General features: G+C 37.9%; 1 protein-coding gene across 7 annotated transcripts in view; it reads right to left on the minus strand.

Moving 5' to 3' along the window:
• PALS1 (protein associated with LIN7 1, MAGUK p55 family member) overlaps positions 1 to 18,745 on the minus strand; it is a 62,173-nt gene that overhangs the window by 39,669 nt on the left and 3,759 nt on the right. Inside the window, exon 2 of one of the 7 annotated variants that reach the window (XM_074868098.1) lies at positions 7,244 to 7,399. The exons of 5 other annotated variants lie outside the window; for them this stretch is intronic. The gene's annotated coding sequence lies outside the window, so the exon portion shown is untranslated. Of the gene's footprint in view, positions 1 to 240; positions 261 to 7,243; positions 7,400 to 18,745 lie in introns of those variants that run through there. One more of the 7 variants, XM_074868099.1, reaches the window with a different exon arrangement.

An 18,745-nucleotide genomic window follows, 5' to 3' on the forward strand; every position in this document is an offset into this window, starting at 1 on the left:
CTTTGTATGATTAAACTATAGGTTTTGCAAGTTCAAAAAAGCAAAGTCTCACAACATTATGTAACAAAGATACATGTGCTAGCCTCTTTTATGTGGCCTTCCTCCTTGGGCCCTATTTTAAACTTTTTTTTTTTCAATATTATCTGAATGGGTAACAGCAATGCAATTTTTCATTTTTTAAAAAGTTATTGTCCTTAATGATTTAACCTGATTAGCTCTGTCAATGTATTTATTACTCACAGGTATGGGGCGAGGGGGGAAGGGGTAAGGATCTTCTGACATTTTTTTTTTTCTGATGACAAAAATGAGTTGAGACTTTTGAAGATTGAGATTCTGAAATATAGAACATAAACCAAAAAATTGTATGACTGATGATCTCCGCACTTCACAGAATTCACGGTCACATATGCACCAAACTCAGAACAACCACATTTCGTTTGAGTTCTTCTCTAGTTATTTATGGGGGGAGGAGCCACAAACTATTTTGGATACTCAGGTCTCAGATGTCACAAGGTTTTCATTCCTAAACTCATTTGAGATTGCAGTAACTGTTCCACAATCCCTAAAAAGCTGCTGCATAAATTTTAGAAGTTTCCTTCTGAAGGATTTTCACTTCATGGGCATAATTCTCTAAGGTTTTTGAATTAACATCACCTCTACTTGCTTTTTCTGGAGGACACTGTAAGCAAGGCATACCAGCCATGCAGGGCATGTTAGGTTTTTTTCGATGATACCCATTTCAGTATTACTACTATGCTGAGATGTCCTGTTAGACAAAGACAACAGAAGCCCTTGCTACTACGGGAAGAAACCATCCTCAACCAGGAAAAATGCAGTGAATAGCTATGGAGAATATATCCCCAAAGAAATACTTGGTCACAGTTTACAGAAAAGAATTATGCTCAAGTGAATTCATGTACATGAAATCTGCTGGAACGTTTCTCACTCCTGAAATGTTGAAGGCAAGTAGCAAACTCAATTTTGCAGACTGACACAACTGTTCAGAATCTGCAAAACGCTGTAGTTTCTTTATACTGGTTCAGTCACATTACTTAATATTTGCAGAACATTTCACTAATTTCTTCAGGGAAATCACATAATTCATATGTTTGTGCACAGCTAACTCCCCAACTGCTAGCACAGAATAAAGCTGACTAGGCTTTCAAGTGTGCCCTACTTTCAGATCCTGCCAAACAGAGATCCCATAGTTCATGCATTTATGACAATAACCAGAAAAGAGGCTGACTGTCAGTATGATTCCTGAGACTGTTAAACTGGGCTAGTTTGCTGCTCCCAAAGACTGCAGTCTCATAATTCTTTCTCTTGACTGCTCCCTTACCGTCTCCACTTTTGGGTTGTACAGCCAATACCTTCTCTGATAGCTTTGAAGCTTGTCAAATTGCTCTGTAAATCACCTTAATTCAGTAAGACTGTAGAATGTTACAAAATACTTTTGTTTGTTTGTTTTTTGTTTAAGTGGCATGCTAAAACAGCTCACAATAATCTGAAAGGTGACAGGACAGGCACAAGGGGCAGAAGCAAGTGGTTGAGACAAGGGAGGTGAAGAGGTGAGGACAGAGACAAGCAGAAATTGCCCCCGCTTGCAGCAGAGAGCCAATTTCAATGGAACCTCATGTCATGGAACCATATTCTGTGAATTCATCCACTTCCCCTGAAGAAAAAAATAAATCTCATCAACAGCTACTGATTTTGAAAGAGCTTTTCATCCTAAAAACCCCAAGCAAAACCCACAAAAAAAACCCACCACAAAAAAAAGCAACCACACGTATCTGTTCCTGATGATGTAAACAGGACAGTTAAAGAACCTACTGGTTTCTCTTAAAAGGCATAAACTGAGACACTGTGGGTGTAAAGGGCCAAAAAGAGGTCCTACTGAAAAGCCTGAACATCTCTGCACATTCATTACTTGAAGACACTCAAGTAGTATTCTCAACCTATTTGTGTAAATAGTATAAACACATTAGATGAGAATCCATGACATGGAAACAAAGGCTTTTTTTTTTTTTTACAGTGGACAGAAATAATAGAGATAAATCTTAGTTTTCTGAGTGTTTGCAGAAGGCATAAAATAGTACACCTACTGGTCAAACACTAATGGAAATAAAAGTACTAGTACCTCAGGCATACATATACCTATACAATGGAATTCACAATCAGGTAACCACTTGGAAATGGACAAAAGTTACAAATCACCCTTATTTCAAACCTTTCCAGTATTTATCACAAAGATCTGTTAAACTTATGGGAACAATGCCAACCACGACTAAAGAACTCATGCTGATTCCTTGGTCATACTACAAGGCAAGACTGCTGAACAAACTTATACCATCTAGTAAGTTAAACCACAGGTCATGAGGAAACCCTGGAGAAAAATATGTAAAGTATTACCAAAATTTCACTATAGGATGTGAAAATCAAATGCTTTGTAAATAACCTACATTAGACTTCATAATAAAAACGCATGAGAAAGCTTCACAAAGCCTATAAAGACATAACATTAGAGACTTTCTGTACCTTATGAAAACAGTCTCTCTCTTTCTCTCCTATTAAACGTAAGTGGACTCTTGGGCCTAATGTTACCAATCAGTTACACAAATTAAGATAAAGCCCTGACAGGAACATAGGCACTTCTGCAAACTGAATTCAAGAATATAAGCACTGTGGCTGCAGAGCTCTTTCACAGTTCCACTCTTTAGCTAATCAAAGAAAGTACATTCAGTTTCTGAAACCTCGTTAAAGCAGATATTATATTTATTAAGAAAGCACTAGAAAATTGTGATAAACTCATAGGAATGTAAGACTCTTCTACGTGAAGACAAACTTATTTCATATGTAGTGATGCAACAATTCTGTCCAGAAAACCATGTCATCGCTTGAGCTGTTGAACTAAGATATTAAACACAAGTCAAGGAAAGACATTTGTAATCTAAATGATGCAAGTCCCCAGAACTCTCAAATCACGCTAAGGAACAAAGATTCAACATCTAAGAAGGTGGAATTCAGCAGAAACCTCTCTTTGCCTAAGATCATGGAGGGAATCTTCTAGTGCAATGAACTTCCAACACAGCATTTGAACTTGAAGTATTTCCTCTTAGTTCTTACATTAATGAAGCTGAAGATGACTCTTCAAACAGTAGTGTTAAATTTAATTTAAAAACAACCTTCTCCTTATTTGGTAGCATCTTGAAAACCTTCTTCCCTTCCCTAATTTCAAAGTTGAAAGCTGAATACTTAATTTTTGCTTCTTATACAAAAAAATTCTCCACCATCTTGAATATTCTGTGCCAGTGAAATGGATAAACAGTGAAAGGTATGTTAACCTATGCTTTACACGTGCTTCTATTAACGACTACAGAATTACTCTTAAATAAAACCCACAAAATTTGCCCGGTCATTAGACCTTTCTGAAGTGTCTGACAAGTAAAACTAGTTCCATAAACTTGTATTACCTACTACTACCAACTACAATAAAGAAAATTGTAACAGCAACAGAAAATGCAAAGCACAATCCAGTAACAGCCAGTCTTCCTAGTTTTCTGTACAAGTTCAAAATTCACTGATTTGTCCCACTTTACCTTTCATGCATATTTTTTACTGTTATAAAACCTGAAACAAGTTTCTCAACAGAAAAGTAGAAAAGAAATAAGATATTTGGACATCATTTATACCCATATATACATTTAAAATCTTATATTTAAATTTTTTATATTTTATACTAAAAATTATATATTTTATATTTAAAAAGTTAAATCAAAATCTAATGGATGCTAGATAATAAAATTTCTCTAACAACAGTTTTCCTCCTGGTGCTGATGTCATATCTCAGCAATTCAAATATTTCAAAATGGGAAATGGGAAGAGAAGACCACCACCTTCAACTGATGAATTCAGAATATCTTTGCATTTCACCACTCAGTGCAGTAAATTGTATAGGTATTACCCAAAAGGACACTGAACATTAAGAATACACTCAAAAAAGTTATTGAGCAATACTTAGAAGAATTGATCACACCCCCAACCCCTTCAACAAATACCTAAAGATTGTTTGTACAAGTTCTAAGTACAAGTGATACAAACATGTTTACATGCATTACACCAACACAGCTGATAAATATCTTCAAAGAAAACATCACAACACTTTATTGTCCCAGTATTTAGAACTCATTCATCAGGTACTTCTGAATCAGAAAGAACTGTGTCCCAAAATAACCTCAATAACATAAACTTTAAACAGTGCCATTTACAGCCACTTTAGGTAGCAGTGTCTTCAATAATCATTGTTTAATTTCATTCCAAAAGAACCATAGTATTGACTCGTTTAGAACAAACTTCTTAGAAATTTGAGCTTCATAAGCACACACTGATGCCATCCAACTGAAGATAAACTGCTATTAAATTCAAAACCCCAGAGCCAAATTTCTCATAATTAAGCTTATCTAAGAACGTAAGCTGCATATTTGGCAGTTCTACTTTGGGTTAAAGAATAAAGCCTTCAGTAAATTAGCCTTTAACAGGTTTTACTATACTAATCCTTTGAATAAAAAGAACCATAACACTGGGCATAAGGTGGTACTTTCTTAAATTCACATTTACATAACTAAAAATACGAACTTTTGAGTGGAAGTATTACTTTGTAAATCCTTCAGCAAAATTATGATCCTGGTGTGGTGCTGCAACTCCTGCCCCTCCTTGGGCCACTCGTGCTTAGTGCAATTTCCCCCCCTCGGGTCATATGCCAACCCAAGATGAATAGGAAAAGGTAGGGAACCAGAGCATAAAGGCACTCCCTTAACACTCTTGACTCCTACCTCCCCTGTTGCTTGGGAACAGACAACATGCCAACTCAGATGGCTTGGGAAAGGCAGTAGACCAGAGCATTAAAGGCACTCCTCAGTCCACCTGGTTTCTGCCCCTCATCTCTTACCACTTAAAGAACAGTAAGAACCATCAATACCTCCTAACAGCCTAGTACATCTGTACTTGGGTTGTGGCCCAAAGGGGGTGATACCAGAACTCCAAGATCTAGCAAGTTCTGGGCCTGTGCAGCTGGTAGAAAGTACCATTCCAGCATCTGAGCTGGGGTGAAATGAAAAAGCACCTGACTAAAATAATTTATCTCAGATCCTATAAATAGCAACCCTAAGCGAGACCCTTTGAGCTCTCCTGGATTGCAGCAGGCTGTGACCAACACCTCCCCTGAGCTGGGACACCTCTCAGGCACAGACTTCTTGATGTCTGAAGATTGTCTGCCCACAAAGTCAAGAGAAGGCCAGAGTGAAGTCAGACCTCTAGACTCTCAATTATCACCCATTGAGAAACACCAATATTGTATTTGCTCCAAACTCAAGAAGAGGGAAATATTAACTATAGGTTAGCCTCTTCCATCCACCTCTTTACGCATCTATGTGTTTAAATATGCCCATTTGCCTTCGCAAGTCTGGATGTCTATGTATTTCACTGAATATCCAAATATTTCCACTCTGTCTGTTTTGGGTGTTTATACATATATACAGATTCAGAATACCTTGTAGTAAATTAGTGTGAATCTCGTTATTCTCAAATCTGTAATCAAGTTGCTATTTTAATCATATTTTACTAAATAACTTTGTTAAAATCTTTAAATCAAATAACCATTAAGCACTGGTAAAATTTAACCTTTAATCTACCTCACACCACAAATAAATCTTAAATTGCTATTAAATCATAACCATGTGAGATACTTTCATCCGCAACACCTGGATGCTGCCCTCTCATGCAGAGACTACACACACAGGTGATCTACTCTAGAGGTAGAGATAAATCGGTAATCTAACATCGGTTTTATGTACAAGACTGCATTGGTAACACTCTACGATCCTGAAGCATTCTGGAAAACACTGTTAGGATTATGAAGTTATCCCAAGCAGAACTGATTACTAAAATGTGCCCAGAATACTGGCATTCACCATCAACGACACAGCCAGGACAGCTTGAAATATTCTCAGTGCTTTTGCCCCAGAAGTGGCAGACTTGCTTTGCTGCTCCACAGACCACCACCAGAAGTTGCGCACAGTATGAATGTTAGCAAGGACAGATCTTGTTTTTCCCTGAGAAAAGCCAGAGAAGGCAATGAAAATGCAGAGCAGGAAAAAGGGGAGAGTCTAGAACTAAATCATATGGAGAGAAGCTCACAACTGGAGAAACCAGTTTTAATTTTTCATTCAAGCCATAATCAAAAGAATAGCAAAGTTGAATTACTCTAAATTCCCTGCTTGTATACAAAGCAGAATCCAGTGTCAAAGGGCAAGGCTAAGATGACAGAACAGACAGCAAGAGCACTAACTGGATATGGGGCTCAGTGCCAATATCAGCATTTCTATATGCTGCTCAGGAAGCTGCCACTCACTGTCTTTACATGAAGATTTTCAGATCAAAGAGGTCAGCCAAATAGTAAGTGTGCTGGGTTTGTGTGTGTAATGGGTTTTTTTGATAGCAGGGGAGGGGACTACAGTGGTGGCCCCCTGTGAGAAGCTTCTTGAAGCTCCCCCGGCTCCAAGTCAGACCCACCTCTGGTCAAGGCCGAGCCGATTAGCAAACCTGGAGGAGGAACTGCAAGGAGGACACCTCTGCAAACACAGAGGTCAGTGGAAGAAAGGAGGAGGTGGGGGGGGAGAGGTGTGCTGGAGAAAAGACCCTCCCTGCAGTTGTGGTGAGAGGGCAGGCTGTGCCCCTGCAGTCCATGGAGGTCACCAGTGGAGCAGATGCCAACCTGCAGCCCGTGCAGGACCCCACACCGGAGCAGCCACCTGGGTTGGTGGCCGGGACTCTGTGGGAAGCCCCTGCTGTTGTAGTTCAGTGCTGGGAGGACTGTGACACACGGTGGGGATCCATGCCGGAGCAGTTCAAGAAGGGCTGCGGCCCGTGGGAGGGACTCACATCAGAGAAAGTTCGCGGAGGACGGTCTCCTGTGAGAGGGACCCTGTGCTGGAGCAGGGGAAGAATGCGAGGAGTCCTCCACCTGAGGAAGGGGTGCTTGGACTGAACCATAACCCCATCCCCTGCCCTGCTCAGGTTGGGGGTGTGTGTGTGTGTGTGCAAACTGAGCCTGGGAAGAAAGGAGGGGTGGAGGGTGAGGTGTTTTTAAGATGTGGTAATACTTCTCACTGTCCTACTCTGTTATGTGTTGTTGAATCTGTCTTTTGCCCACGACCATAATGGGCGAGTCATCCCTTCCCATCCTTACCTCAATTCCCGAGCCTTTTGTATTTTTCTCCTTCCCATTCCTGAGGAGGAAGGAGTGAACTAGCAGCTGCGTGTTGCTCAGTTGCCCTCTGGGCTCAAACCATGACAAATAGTAAAGAGTGAAAGCTGTGGTCCATTGGAAGACAAACTCTTTCCTCTGTAAGACAGGGAGATGAAAAGAAAAGAGTATTTTCTCTGATTCAGGTATAAGAAATGTGATAAAAATTAAACTGAAAAGGTTATGTGCATAGAAATTGTAACAATCTGGTCTGGTGCATCCACCTTATACGCAACAGGAAAAAGCAACAAATTTTTCAGAGAAAACTCTGAATATCACTGTGAAGCACCAGAGCTGTAACAACAGCACGACACTCATGTCTTCACTGCAGTTACCCCAAGGAAACCATCAGGTTTACAGAAGGGGTTTCAGTTGAGAAACTTCATCCAGACCCTAACCATACACGCCTAGTGTCTGACAGGCAGTGAGAACTCTAGTTAGTATATGTCACTGCAAAGCTTGAAAATATTTGGTCCTTCTCTTGCCTAGCAATTTGAGGAGACCTGACCAGCTGAAACAGAAAATGTTTTCCTAAACATATTTCTTCTAGATTTCACAGCAGCAAATTCTCACTATGCACTGGAGCAGCACAGCTGAAAAACTTCAGGATGCAACAATATATACCACCATGCCTCAACACGCACATATGTCCATTGTCTCTCAGCAATCTTGAGTTACAGTCTCTACTTCTTTCTACCAGTTTTCCCACCTGAGCTTAGGATATGATTCTGCAAGATGGAGTCTACCTTCACCTTATTCCAAACCACTTTCCTAACTTATTTTACATTGGCTTTGGCATCACTAGAGCTCTCCATGAGCCGTCTTACTGGAATAAAATGGCAGAAAACAAACCCAGGAGAGAGATACATCCCATTCTTAGTAGCAAAAAAGCTCTAACCCAAGATCATCAGTACATAACACAGTGGTGTCTCCATCACCAAAACAACTGCAATTTTTGATGAGTTACATATTTTTAAAAGCTAAATTTTACCAACTCTTATTGCACATAGAAGAGCCAGTTTATACCTAATAAAATCAGTATAAGTAAGTGCTCGTGTGTTTAAGTGAAAGAACAAATAAAATCCAAAATCACTCCAGAATGGTGCTGCATGATCAGCAACAAATGATTTAAAAACAGAGAAGTACCCAAAGGTAACAGACAGAAACAGAGAGACATGCTCACCCTTCATGTCAGATAAAAATCAGGATGGCAGTGAATGCTATCTGCTTTCTCAATTTCCGAAGAAATTTACAAACGTGGATTTAGGACTGGGATTAGGAATTTTGCGTCCCACTCACAAGTGGGAGCTTTTGGGCTCCGGCAAAAATGAGAATTATAGAATTGATTAGAATGCAATTCAGTAATATCACCCAGTACATATAAGGCCATAATTTAAGCATGCTGTCTACCTGAACTGTTGCAGACTATTTTTAATTATCTGTCATTAGTGGCATTTATTCAAATTCATTAGGTCACGTTATGAGGAAATACTTCATCCTTTCTTCTGAAAATGAAACTAGACTAGTCTCTATTAAGATAAATCAATCAACATAAATTGGGGAGCTTCAGCTTTCTCATACGCAAAGAAAAGAGTGCATACCTTCACCCAGAATAGGTTTTGCTCATTTTCTTAAAAGAACCAGAAGGGTCTAAAGATCAGTACTGTAAACAAGGTTTACATATGAAACAAAGTAAGGAAACACATAAAAGGATGTACAGGTAAGAAACAGCCTACAGAATAATGCATTTTTAATTAAAAGAACAACAAGCTATTCAACAAAAGTTAGAGCAAAAAACTGGTTTGCTTACAAAAATAAACAACTTAAAATCTTGAAGTAATGACTTTTTAAAGGACTGTGCACAAAAAGATCCAAATAGCTGCATAAACTGAAAAAGGCATCCAAATGCAAGATAATTCTAGTCAACCCATCACACAGCTATAGGAGCTAAGTAGTATCGTTAGGACAGTGCTGCTGGCTCTCTCCATTCCTTGGCTCAAGGGGATGGGTGTCAGGACCTCGGATTGCTCAACATTTTTTTTTCAACCAGTAATTTTTTTTTCACCACAGGGTGGATGAATGTAATCAAGAGGCCTGACATGACCACAGGTCAATTAAAAACAGTTGTCTAGCACAATTTTCAAAGTGCCACTCAGTATAACAGTTGAAACAAAATAAATTTTAAATCTGCAATAAAAATATTTTAGTCAACATTCCCAGTAAGCAGTAAGAGACTGTAAAACTTTGCATAACAGCAAAGCCTGAAGATATGAGTTTAGAGGGCAAGACAGAGACAAAAAAAAAAATAAATCAAGTGACACTGTGAAGGTCCAGCACAACTGGCCTGAAATTAATAAACCATGCTAACTTTAATTTCTGTCTGTGCTATGCCAACCAGGCTCTCCAAGTTCTTGATAACTTATTAGCTCAGACACCTGCATTTTAATCACAAGTGAAAAGGGCTCTCAGACAGCAGATTGCTCCCTCCGTGATGCTCCAGCGCATCCTGCAGGGTCCTGGCCAGGTGGTGGGCTACCATCTGGGCACCAACCTTAAATTCTTTTCACTAGGACAGGCAACTGTTGTTCCTACAGATACCATATAGAATAATTATGAAGCCATTTAATATGGTCTTTCACACAAAGTTGAGTAGACTGAAAATACTATTAATACAGAATTTTAACTTAGATTTGAAATGTCACATTCTAGGCCAATAAAATCAGTTTTAGACATATTTTGTTATAGTAAGAAAGTTTAAAAACTAACAGCAGATGCTGCAGTCCCATACTTTCCATTTGTCAGATGTACAAAAGCAAGTTTTTGTGTTTTAGAGCTCACCTAAGCCTAGAAATCAAAAAAGGATAGCACAGATATGATGCAGTATTAGTTTTCTAAAAAGCTCAACAGGTTAGCCCAACTTCTAATCCAGCAGGTACACTGTGAACAGCACTGGTACCTTACTGGAAAGCGGCTCCTGTGGTGACTGTACTAATGCCTCACAGACAGGCTTTTTATTACAGCTCTGCACATTACTTTCTTTTCCATCAGCCCTCAGAGCACTTGTTACATGCACTCTGTGTGATGCTAGGAAAAAAAACAAGGCTCAAGATTATGCTTTCTAATTTTGCAGAGGGAGAACACAGGTTCTTGCCCTAAGGAAGCATTTCATACTGAGATTTTTTTCCAGTAGGGGAGGAAAAAAACCCCAACGAACCAACCAAAAAACCCAGAGACTTTTCTTGAACAAACCAAGAACACTACAGTGACTTTACCATTTTGTTTAGAACCTGAGCATATAAAACAACAGCCACTTTTTCAAATAATGCCAGAAAAATACTGTCCTCCTACAAGAGCTGCAACACTGTTCACATGCCAATTACTCAGAGCAATCAACTGGCAAGGCTGGTCTCTTGGTTTAATCTTTAGTGCCAAATCAACCAACTGTGTTAGTGAGGCAAATCAAAGCAGGTACATCTGATTTTTTGAGTCTTGACGGAGTTTCTATATTTTATCATTACTCTTTATCATCAGGTGCTTAGGAAACAGAAACAAATTTTGGGATGTAGATTATCTACTGTCCATTATTTATGTTTTGTCACTTCAAACTGAATTATTGCAATATAATTTAGGTCAGGTTATACTTTAAATCCGTTTGAAAATTTGAAAATAATCAATGCAGCAACCATTAGTAATTGTCAATGGAAACAACAGACTGATCACCCAGAAGCCCCAATGCTTACAATAACCATTCATTTTTCCAAGTCAAGTCTACAATCTTTGCTTTAAAGCTGCAGAAATTTACAACTTTTGAAATCAAAGCAACCATTTTATCCTTCTGACATATCTGTTTACCAGAGACACCCTGTTAAATAAAATGGTTTTATCCCACTCAATTTAAAGAAAGCATTTGAGAGGAGTTGTAGTTCTCTGGTCTTCAGAGACTGCAAATCACCTCAGCAACGCAGGCAGAGAATTTTGTTCCAGCGCTACCAAGGCTACAACACCTGCAATAAGAAAATTTATTTTTGCAAAGCAGAAATGATAGAGCAAAACTAGGAAGGCATCCCACAATTTGGGAAGTTTTAGGTATCCCACAGATGGTCAGACTTCATCCAACACTTCGAGGAGTTTTGCAACTTAAACCAAAAGCTTCACATGCCCTTTTCCAAATGACTAATCAGTTGGAAGATACTTATGTATCCAAGATGTATTTTCAACCTGAAGCCAAGTGATATTTTGTATTAGAAACTATTTACTCAGCTTTATCTAGAGAAGAACATCCAACAATCAGCATTCACAACCTTTTTGCTCTTGATGAATTCTACATTTATAAAAACAGATATAACTATTTCCAGATATCTAGTAATCATTCAGAGATCAAAAATAAATATGTTGAGTTCCAGAAAAAAAAAAATCACCTAATGAATTAAGTATTGAAATGAGAATCTATTAGTTAAGGTGAGAAAAGACCTATTAATATCTTCACACTCCACTAACTCAATTCATTCTAAGTATGTACCTATATTCTTTCAAAACCAGTTCTGGAATTCTGAATACAAACAAGGGGTATTTATTAGAGAACTAAGTTTTAACAAGCTAAATGCATAAACATACTTCTAATTCTTTCTTATGCCTCTAAACTTCAAGCACCCATGCACTGTATTTCAGTCTGAGTAATGGGTCTTACCATTTTTTTCTCAATGTCTCTATTTTGCTTTTGGTTCTGCACACCCTGTGGTTGTGTATATTGAATTGATGCAGTGTATTTCTGGATGGTTTTACACTGCAAGTGTGGAAACCAAAGCCAGTGCAAATTTTACCTGCTAAATAAAAATTTTCAGAAATTTACTTGTAAGAATATACTAATATAATGATATATGAATCTTTGATACCTGCAATGATGTAACGGTCAACAGTAATGTGCTGAATTGTTTATGGGTTTCTTAAAGTACAAGTTAGAAGCTAGACATGAAATTTCTTGCAAAGAGATCATAAAACAAGGCAAATAATTTCTCCTTGTGCTATTTTTTTTCAAATATAGAAGAAAATAAGGCTGCATAAGAGGCTGAGCTGAAGGGACAGCAAGCTTAAATTAAAGATGTTGACAGACAAGCTCTAGCAAATCTTGTTGTAGCAGATTAAGTTACTATCCTCAGCTGTAGACTCTGCTCCCATCAGAAGTCACTGATCCCAAAAGCAGAGTTGGCAGAAGGGAACATGTGCTGACACCTCAGCCATTTCAGTGCTAAGACTAGCATCTTAGTTTGGGACAGATATTGCATTATGAACTACAACAACCAAGGAATAAGCACTTCTGCTAATTCTGCAAATGATGAACTAGAGCAGAGGAGCTGAGCAAGGAAGGGTAAAAAACTGACATCCCCAAATCTTCTGGCAAGATTTCCCAGAGCTATAGTTGCAATCTAAATTTCTTCTAAAGTAGCCAGAATCAGATGTGCTACTTGTCACAAATCTATCCAGGAATAAAAAACACACTCTCACCAAAAAGTATCAGAAGTACAATGTGAACTGTTACAACAGCTAGTTATTAACAGGCATTGATTAGTCAGGTACCTTAAAGGCTGAACACTCAATTTCAAATTAGTTTTAAGGAACCAAGAACTGAGGTTTTGCATGGAATTTTAATTATCACATGAAGTCCCAACCACAGAAATTACGGAGCACTAACACATGTAATACCAAAAGAACAGCATTAAATATCTTTCTAAGATTTGACAAGAGCGTGCACTTAAGAGGGAACACAAACTACCCTACATATACTACCCAGCCACTTAGGTATGCAGCTGCATTCATTAAATACTTGTATAGAAAAGACTTTAAAAATATTGACCGAAGGAGAAACTGTATGAAGTTCTCACCAATATAAGTCAGAAACTGGCTTAGGGTACGAAGGATATTAAAATTCAAGTTTGCAACTCAAGTTGTTAAATTTTAAAAAAAACATATATGCAAATATTTAATACTTTACTACTACAGAAGTGGTATTTCAGATTTTATATGACCTAGTAAGGAAAATTCTTGAAATTTGTACTATGCAGTTATCACCCTAGTACTTTTTATTAGGATTAAACACATACAACACTTTACTTTGTAAGTTTTATAAATTAAGAACCACCACCGATCAGCCATGGAAACCACATTCAAGGCTTCAAAAAGAGCTTGTACATAATAAGCAGGCCTAACTATTCACTTCTGCAGACTGTCCCCTCCCACCTACCTTTAACTGAGGTTTTTTGCTTCTAAGATTCCTTTGTTTTTCCAAACAGGTACATAATACAAATTGCAAGTTCAGCATCATGCAGCTGCATTTATAACAGAGGGCCCCACCCAGCTTTGCACACTGTCCAGTAATCAAAACTGAGCCATCAAGATGGAGTCCCAAATGAAACTGACATTTTTGTAGAGTTCCCAGTTACTGTATCATTATATTGTTGTTATATTATTTTGTTAATTCCTTGCTGAAGTTTCCCAGCTCTCCAGTTCTCCCCTTTAAAAAAAATCAACTAGCCAAGCTCCAAAAAACCAGCTTGTTACGTGCTTGTAGCCCAGCGCAGCAGAGTACCTGGTTGAGATAATCTACCACATTTTTATAGAACAAATTTCAGTAAGGTGTAAAACACGGTTTCTGGCAGTTTAGGATAACAACACAGAAATGCCCTCCTGAGTCAGACCAATGGCCCACCAAACCCAGAACTCTGTCTGGACAGTGACAACCTGACATGCTGTTTAGGGATAACTTGTGCATCCAGAAGTTCAGTTGTTAAAGGAGATCCAATGGTACATCCCTGACTATTCAATTATGAACCATTAAATATATCTGTCAATGGATCTGCTGTCTGGGAATCTGTATAACCCCTTTTCTGAAAATGCTGATATTCATTGCATCCACAAACTCCTATGGCAATAAATGCCAGTAGTTCACCACCCAGTATGTGAAGTACCAGCTTCTTTTATCCTTTTGAAGTCTACCATTTTAATCAACTGCATCCTGCATTTTTAAGATCCACAGCCTCCATAGCTTTTTTCCCCAAATTTCTATCACATCCCTTTGCAACTGAGGAGTTCCAGTCTTTCTAACCTCTTCTTACAAGGCTCCATCCCTTAATTGGTTTTATTGCTCTTTTCTATTTCTTTTAGTTCTGCTATATACTTCCTTTAAACGCAAAGACCTGAACTGTATACAAAAGTGAAGACAACAGTGTTTTGCATGGCTGCAATATGATGTCATCTGTCATCTTAGTGATTAAAATGCCTTTCCTGATACATTTAGCATTTCATTGGCTTTCTGGCTGGCATTCACACTACAGAAAGCATAGCAAAATGATACTATGGTTAAAGATAACTTTCTCAACCGCTCTACAGAAGCTAGGAGACTGGTCCAATTTTGTTACACTTCACAGACATCTAATAATCCAACCACACACTTGCTAAAAATTCTTTCTTGAGCTCCTGGCACTGAACTACTCTGCTTTGCATACTACTAGATAATAGTCATCATTATGTCCCATAAAAACAATATTCCTGCTTAACTTCACTCTTATTACAGAAGGATTTCCCACTGAAGTAGAAGGGCTATCTTTGAATAAACCAAAGCTGTAATGAGAGGAAGATAACACAAGCACCAGAAGATCTAAAGGAGAACCACAACAGTACTGCAAAATGAAAGAAATACTAAGTATAGGTACTGTTTTACAAGTCAATCCAACCTGAAGACACAAGGCAATAATATGATGGGAAAGAGAAAGCAAAAGGTCATAAGACTTAACAGAGTATAGGAATAGTGTGATCCAACACACAGAACCTTTGTTTCCTTCCCAATATTGTCCATCTTCCATATTCAGAGAGAGAAGACTAAGACTCATGCTTGAAGGTCTGCACAAGGAAAGAATGCAAGAAAATGAGCAACAGCAAAGCTGCCAAAAAAAAAAGCAGCTGCAAAAATGTAAGAAGTCCATACTAAACCAGGAAAGATCTAAGGAAAAACAATATATCATGACTATTCAAAATTGATCATGACTAGTCCCTAATAACAATATGCTTACTAGTCTAAACAAGACATTGAGATCAAAAAATAAATAGTTTAACCTAAAAATTACTTCATAAACAATAAGGCAAAATGACTCTTAACTGCTGCTTCAAAACATCATACAATTAGATGCAGAGTTCTTCCTTTTGAGTCAGGAAGAAATAGCTCTTCGTTACACTTCATTTTGATCTCTCCTTATTTGAAAATTGGCCAAAGCTTAAAGAAAGTAATGACCTACAAAGTATGTCAAGATTACCAGTCTTGAATAGCTTTTCACCTGTTTTGTTATCTTAAAACCATCCTCAGGATTTTTTCTTTTGGGAGGAAGGACAAGTAACACTGACTTTGTGGATTCCTAGCTTTCCTTGGGATACACTTTCAGTCCTTAATCTTCACACCTTGCTTGATGAGCCAATGAAGAAATTTAAGTAGACTAAAAGGTAGAAGAGTGTCTACCCGACTGTAGAATGCTCAGATTGCTACTTTCCTTATCTTTCCACTGAAGCCATGTAACTTGCCTCTTCAGAGTTCTAGCTAGCCCTCATCATATCGTCTTGAAGCAACATGCTTTGTCAGGAAGTGGTTGATGACAATAGTTAAAGTCTTGAGAGAAGATCACAACATACACTAGATGAATATTCTACAAACAGGCAAGAATTAAATAGACAACTCAGTAGAAAAAGTCTACAAATCTAACAAGAACTTAGGCTCAAATGGATTTTTAGTGCTGTTTATAATCTTAAAAAAAGATGTGAAACAGACTATTCCACTGGTCAAAACCAAAACTGCTGGGCTCATAAGTCATTAGTTGGTCAGTCTCACAAGACAACATCAAGCTGATCAGCTTTTACCTCACTTTAAGACACTGTGCTAATTCCTCTTGGTAATTAGGTTACTAATTTAGAACACATCTTGATTACTGGAAAAAAATGAAAAGAGCTTGCATTATGTTGGTTTTAATTATCCTACAACAACAATCACCACCTTTAAATATATATATTCAGTTCCATTTCAATTCACTTCTCTCCTGCATTTGAGAACTTCTAATACCATTCAAACAAAGTGTAAATGCCAATGCATAGTGGCACTAAGCAATTCCATCACAGCTTGATCCTACAGGAACTGATTCTGCAGAAAGCACGTGATGTTCGGTAATGCTGTATTCTCCCACTAACAGAGGACTAAGTTTGTCTGCTGATATCATATGCCCTTTCAGACATCAGGAAGAAGAGATCTGCTCTCTGAAAACAGGGATATACCTATGTAAGAAATACAATCAGTATAATACAAACCAATACAATCCAAACCCTCATCTGTGTGCAACCTCTGGATGCTTAACCCAAAAGCTTGAGCTTTGCCTTCAGAGATGAGAGAACATTTAGAAAATAGGACATACCAGAGGAATTAGCAACATGTTCTCTTAGCCAATACAAGACATGCAGTTCATTTCTATGGTGCACAATGCAGTTCTGTAACAGTTTTTCTATAAAAGCAACTTTAATTTTCTAAGCCAAGGTACACTGCATTAATCCATGATTAGTCTATCTCAAGTTTCATTAACAGTAGCTGACAAGTCAACGGCAATTTGATAAACAAGACAAACAAGGGTGACCATGAGTTCTCAACCATGACACTGCAGGGACACTGCATGATCTGATATTAAGGTCAAGCCTTATCTTTATGCACAGAGGTGCATAAGAAAAAGTTGTCATGACATCTGCTGTGCTGAAGAATTTAACTCAGCACCACAACCACCATGCACAAAAACATGCTTCCCTCCCTAGATTTATCGTCTGCCACACTGAAGACCAGCTTCTAAATAAGTGAGTAATAGAGAAGGCGTTACTGAAGCATACTATCTTCATTGACCTTAACTGTGAAGATCACCTTAGTTAAAAGAAAGCTTGGGTTTATATTTGAATATTTAGATGAGAGCTGACTGCTGATCTCTTTGCCACCCAAACCAAGATCAAGATTTGGCTCCAAGGAAAGGGACAGGATTGGTAAACATCAAAAGCGAAGTAATTACTCTCAATAGTGTTTTTACCAAGGCATCATACCAGTTATATTTTACCTGCCTTCAGCCTTGAACAAGGTGAACTTTTTAAGTTTCATTACTCTTTCAAATATACCTCATTAAACACAAGTCATTCCTGTGCCATCACACTGCTAACAACAGCTCACACATATATCACTGGCAATCTTTATAATCTACTGTTGAAATGAGAAGTGACTCTTTTATGCACTAGTATATATTGTCCTCCTTTGAACACACGTTTGTACTCAGAACTCCACTCAACACCACTGGTACCTAAAGGAATACTTCTTTTCTAGCCTCTCCTTCACAACTTTAAAAAATATACACTTATCCTTGGAAACAGACTTGTAATGCATACAGCCACCTCCCAGCACCATTGCCAGGTCAAAGAGCAGCTGCTGAGGTTACACTGGCACTTCCTGGTTATCAAAGGTTTTTAGTTTTGCTGAATTCAACTTTCTAGAGCTTGAAGACAACACTGAACATCTTCACACTATGAAAATAAGACAGTTTGCACTGACTTCATATAATGGTTGATGCACACACACAGGTATGCGCTTTAGATGATAACATACTGACTATTACCACACTCCCAATACCTTTTGCAAAGGACCACTTAACTGTCCTATCACTTTTAATATATCCCTACCAGAAACAATTCCTCATGCTAAACTACTTTTTCCCCACCAAAAAAAAAAAAAAAAAAAAAAAAAGAGAGTCTTCTGAATAATCTGTTATGGCCAAACAACCAAGTATGACCTTCCAACAGAAGACGAATCCTGATGCAAGACAAGAATGAAACTTACGGTTTGGTTTCTATCTTATTTTTCTTAAGAACTACATTTTTCCAGGATTTCTATCTATTCTATTATCTATTCTTTTGTTAGAACTTTGCAGGAGATAAGGAATATACTTTCTATGCTGATAAAGTATAGCAAATTCAGATACTAAAGTTTATGCTTAACAACCACAAGCTGCACTGTCACATGTATCAACTGTCAAGCCTTTTCTCTAATCCTAGGGAAGACATTAAAAAAATTATAGACTAGAGGCAAAATTAAGTATTAAAAACGTTAACATAAAATCACATTAACTGTTTCTTACTCATTATTTTTCTTTAGAAGACAATTACAGCCAACCAGAACAGATACATGATGCAATAGGCAAATCACTTAAGGAAACACAAGGCACTGAGGTGATCTTTATATAACAGATAATAATTGCAGGTATGTTGAAACAATTACATTTTTTTATCTAATTACTTGGCATCTTATAAGAACGCAGAATTAGATTGACAAGAGAATCTAAACGCCATGCCACCTACTAGACTCCACAACTCAGATAAGCAACCAAGCTCTGC

The sequence above is a fragment of the Strix uralensis genome, chromosome 4, assembly GCF_047716275.1.
Source record: "Strix uralensis isolate ZFMK-TIS-50842 chromosome 4, bStrUra1, whole genome shotgun sequence".
Classification (NCBI taxonomy): Eukaryota; Metazoa; Chordata; class Aves; order Strigiformes; family Strigidae; genus Strix; species Strix uralensis.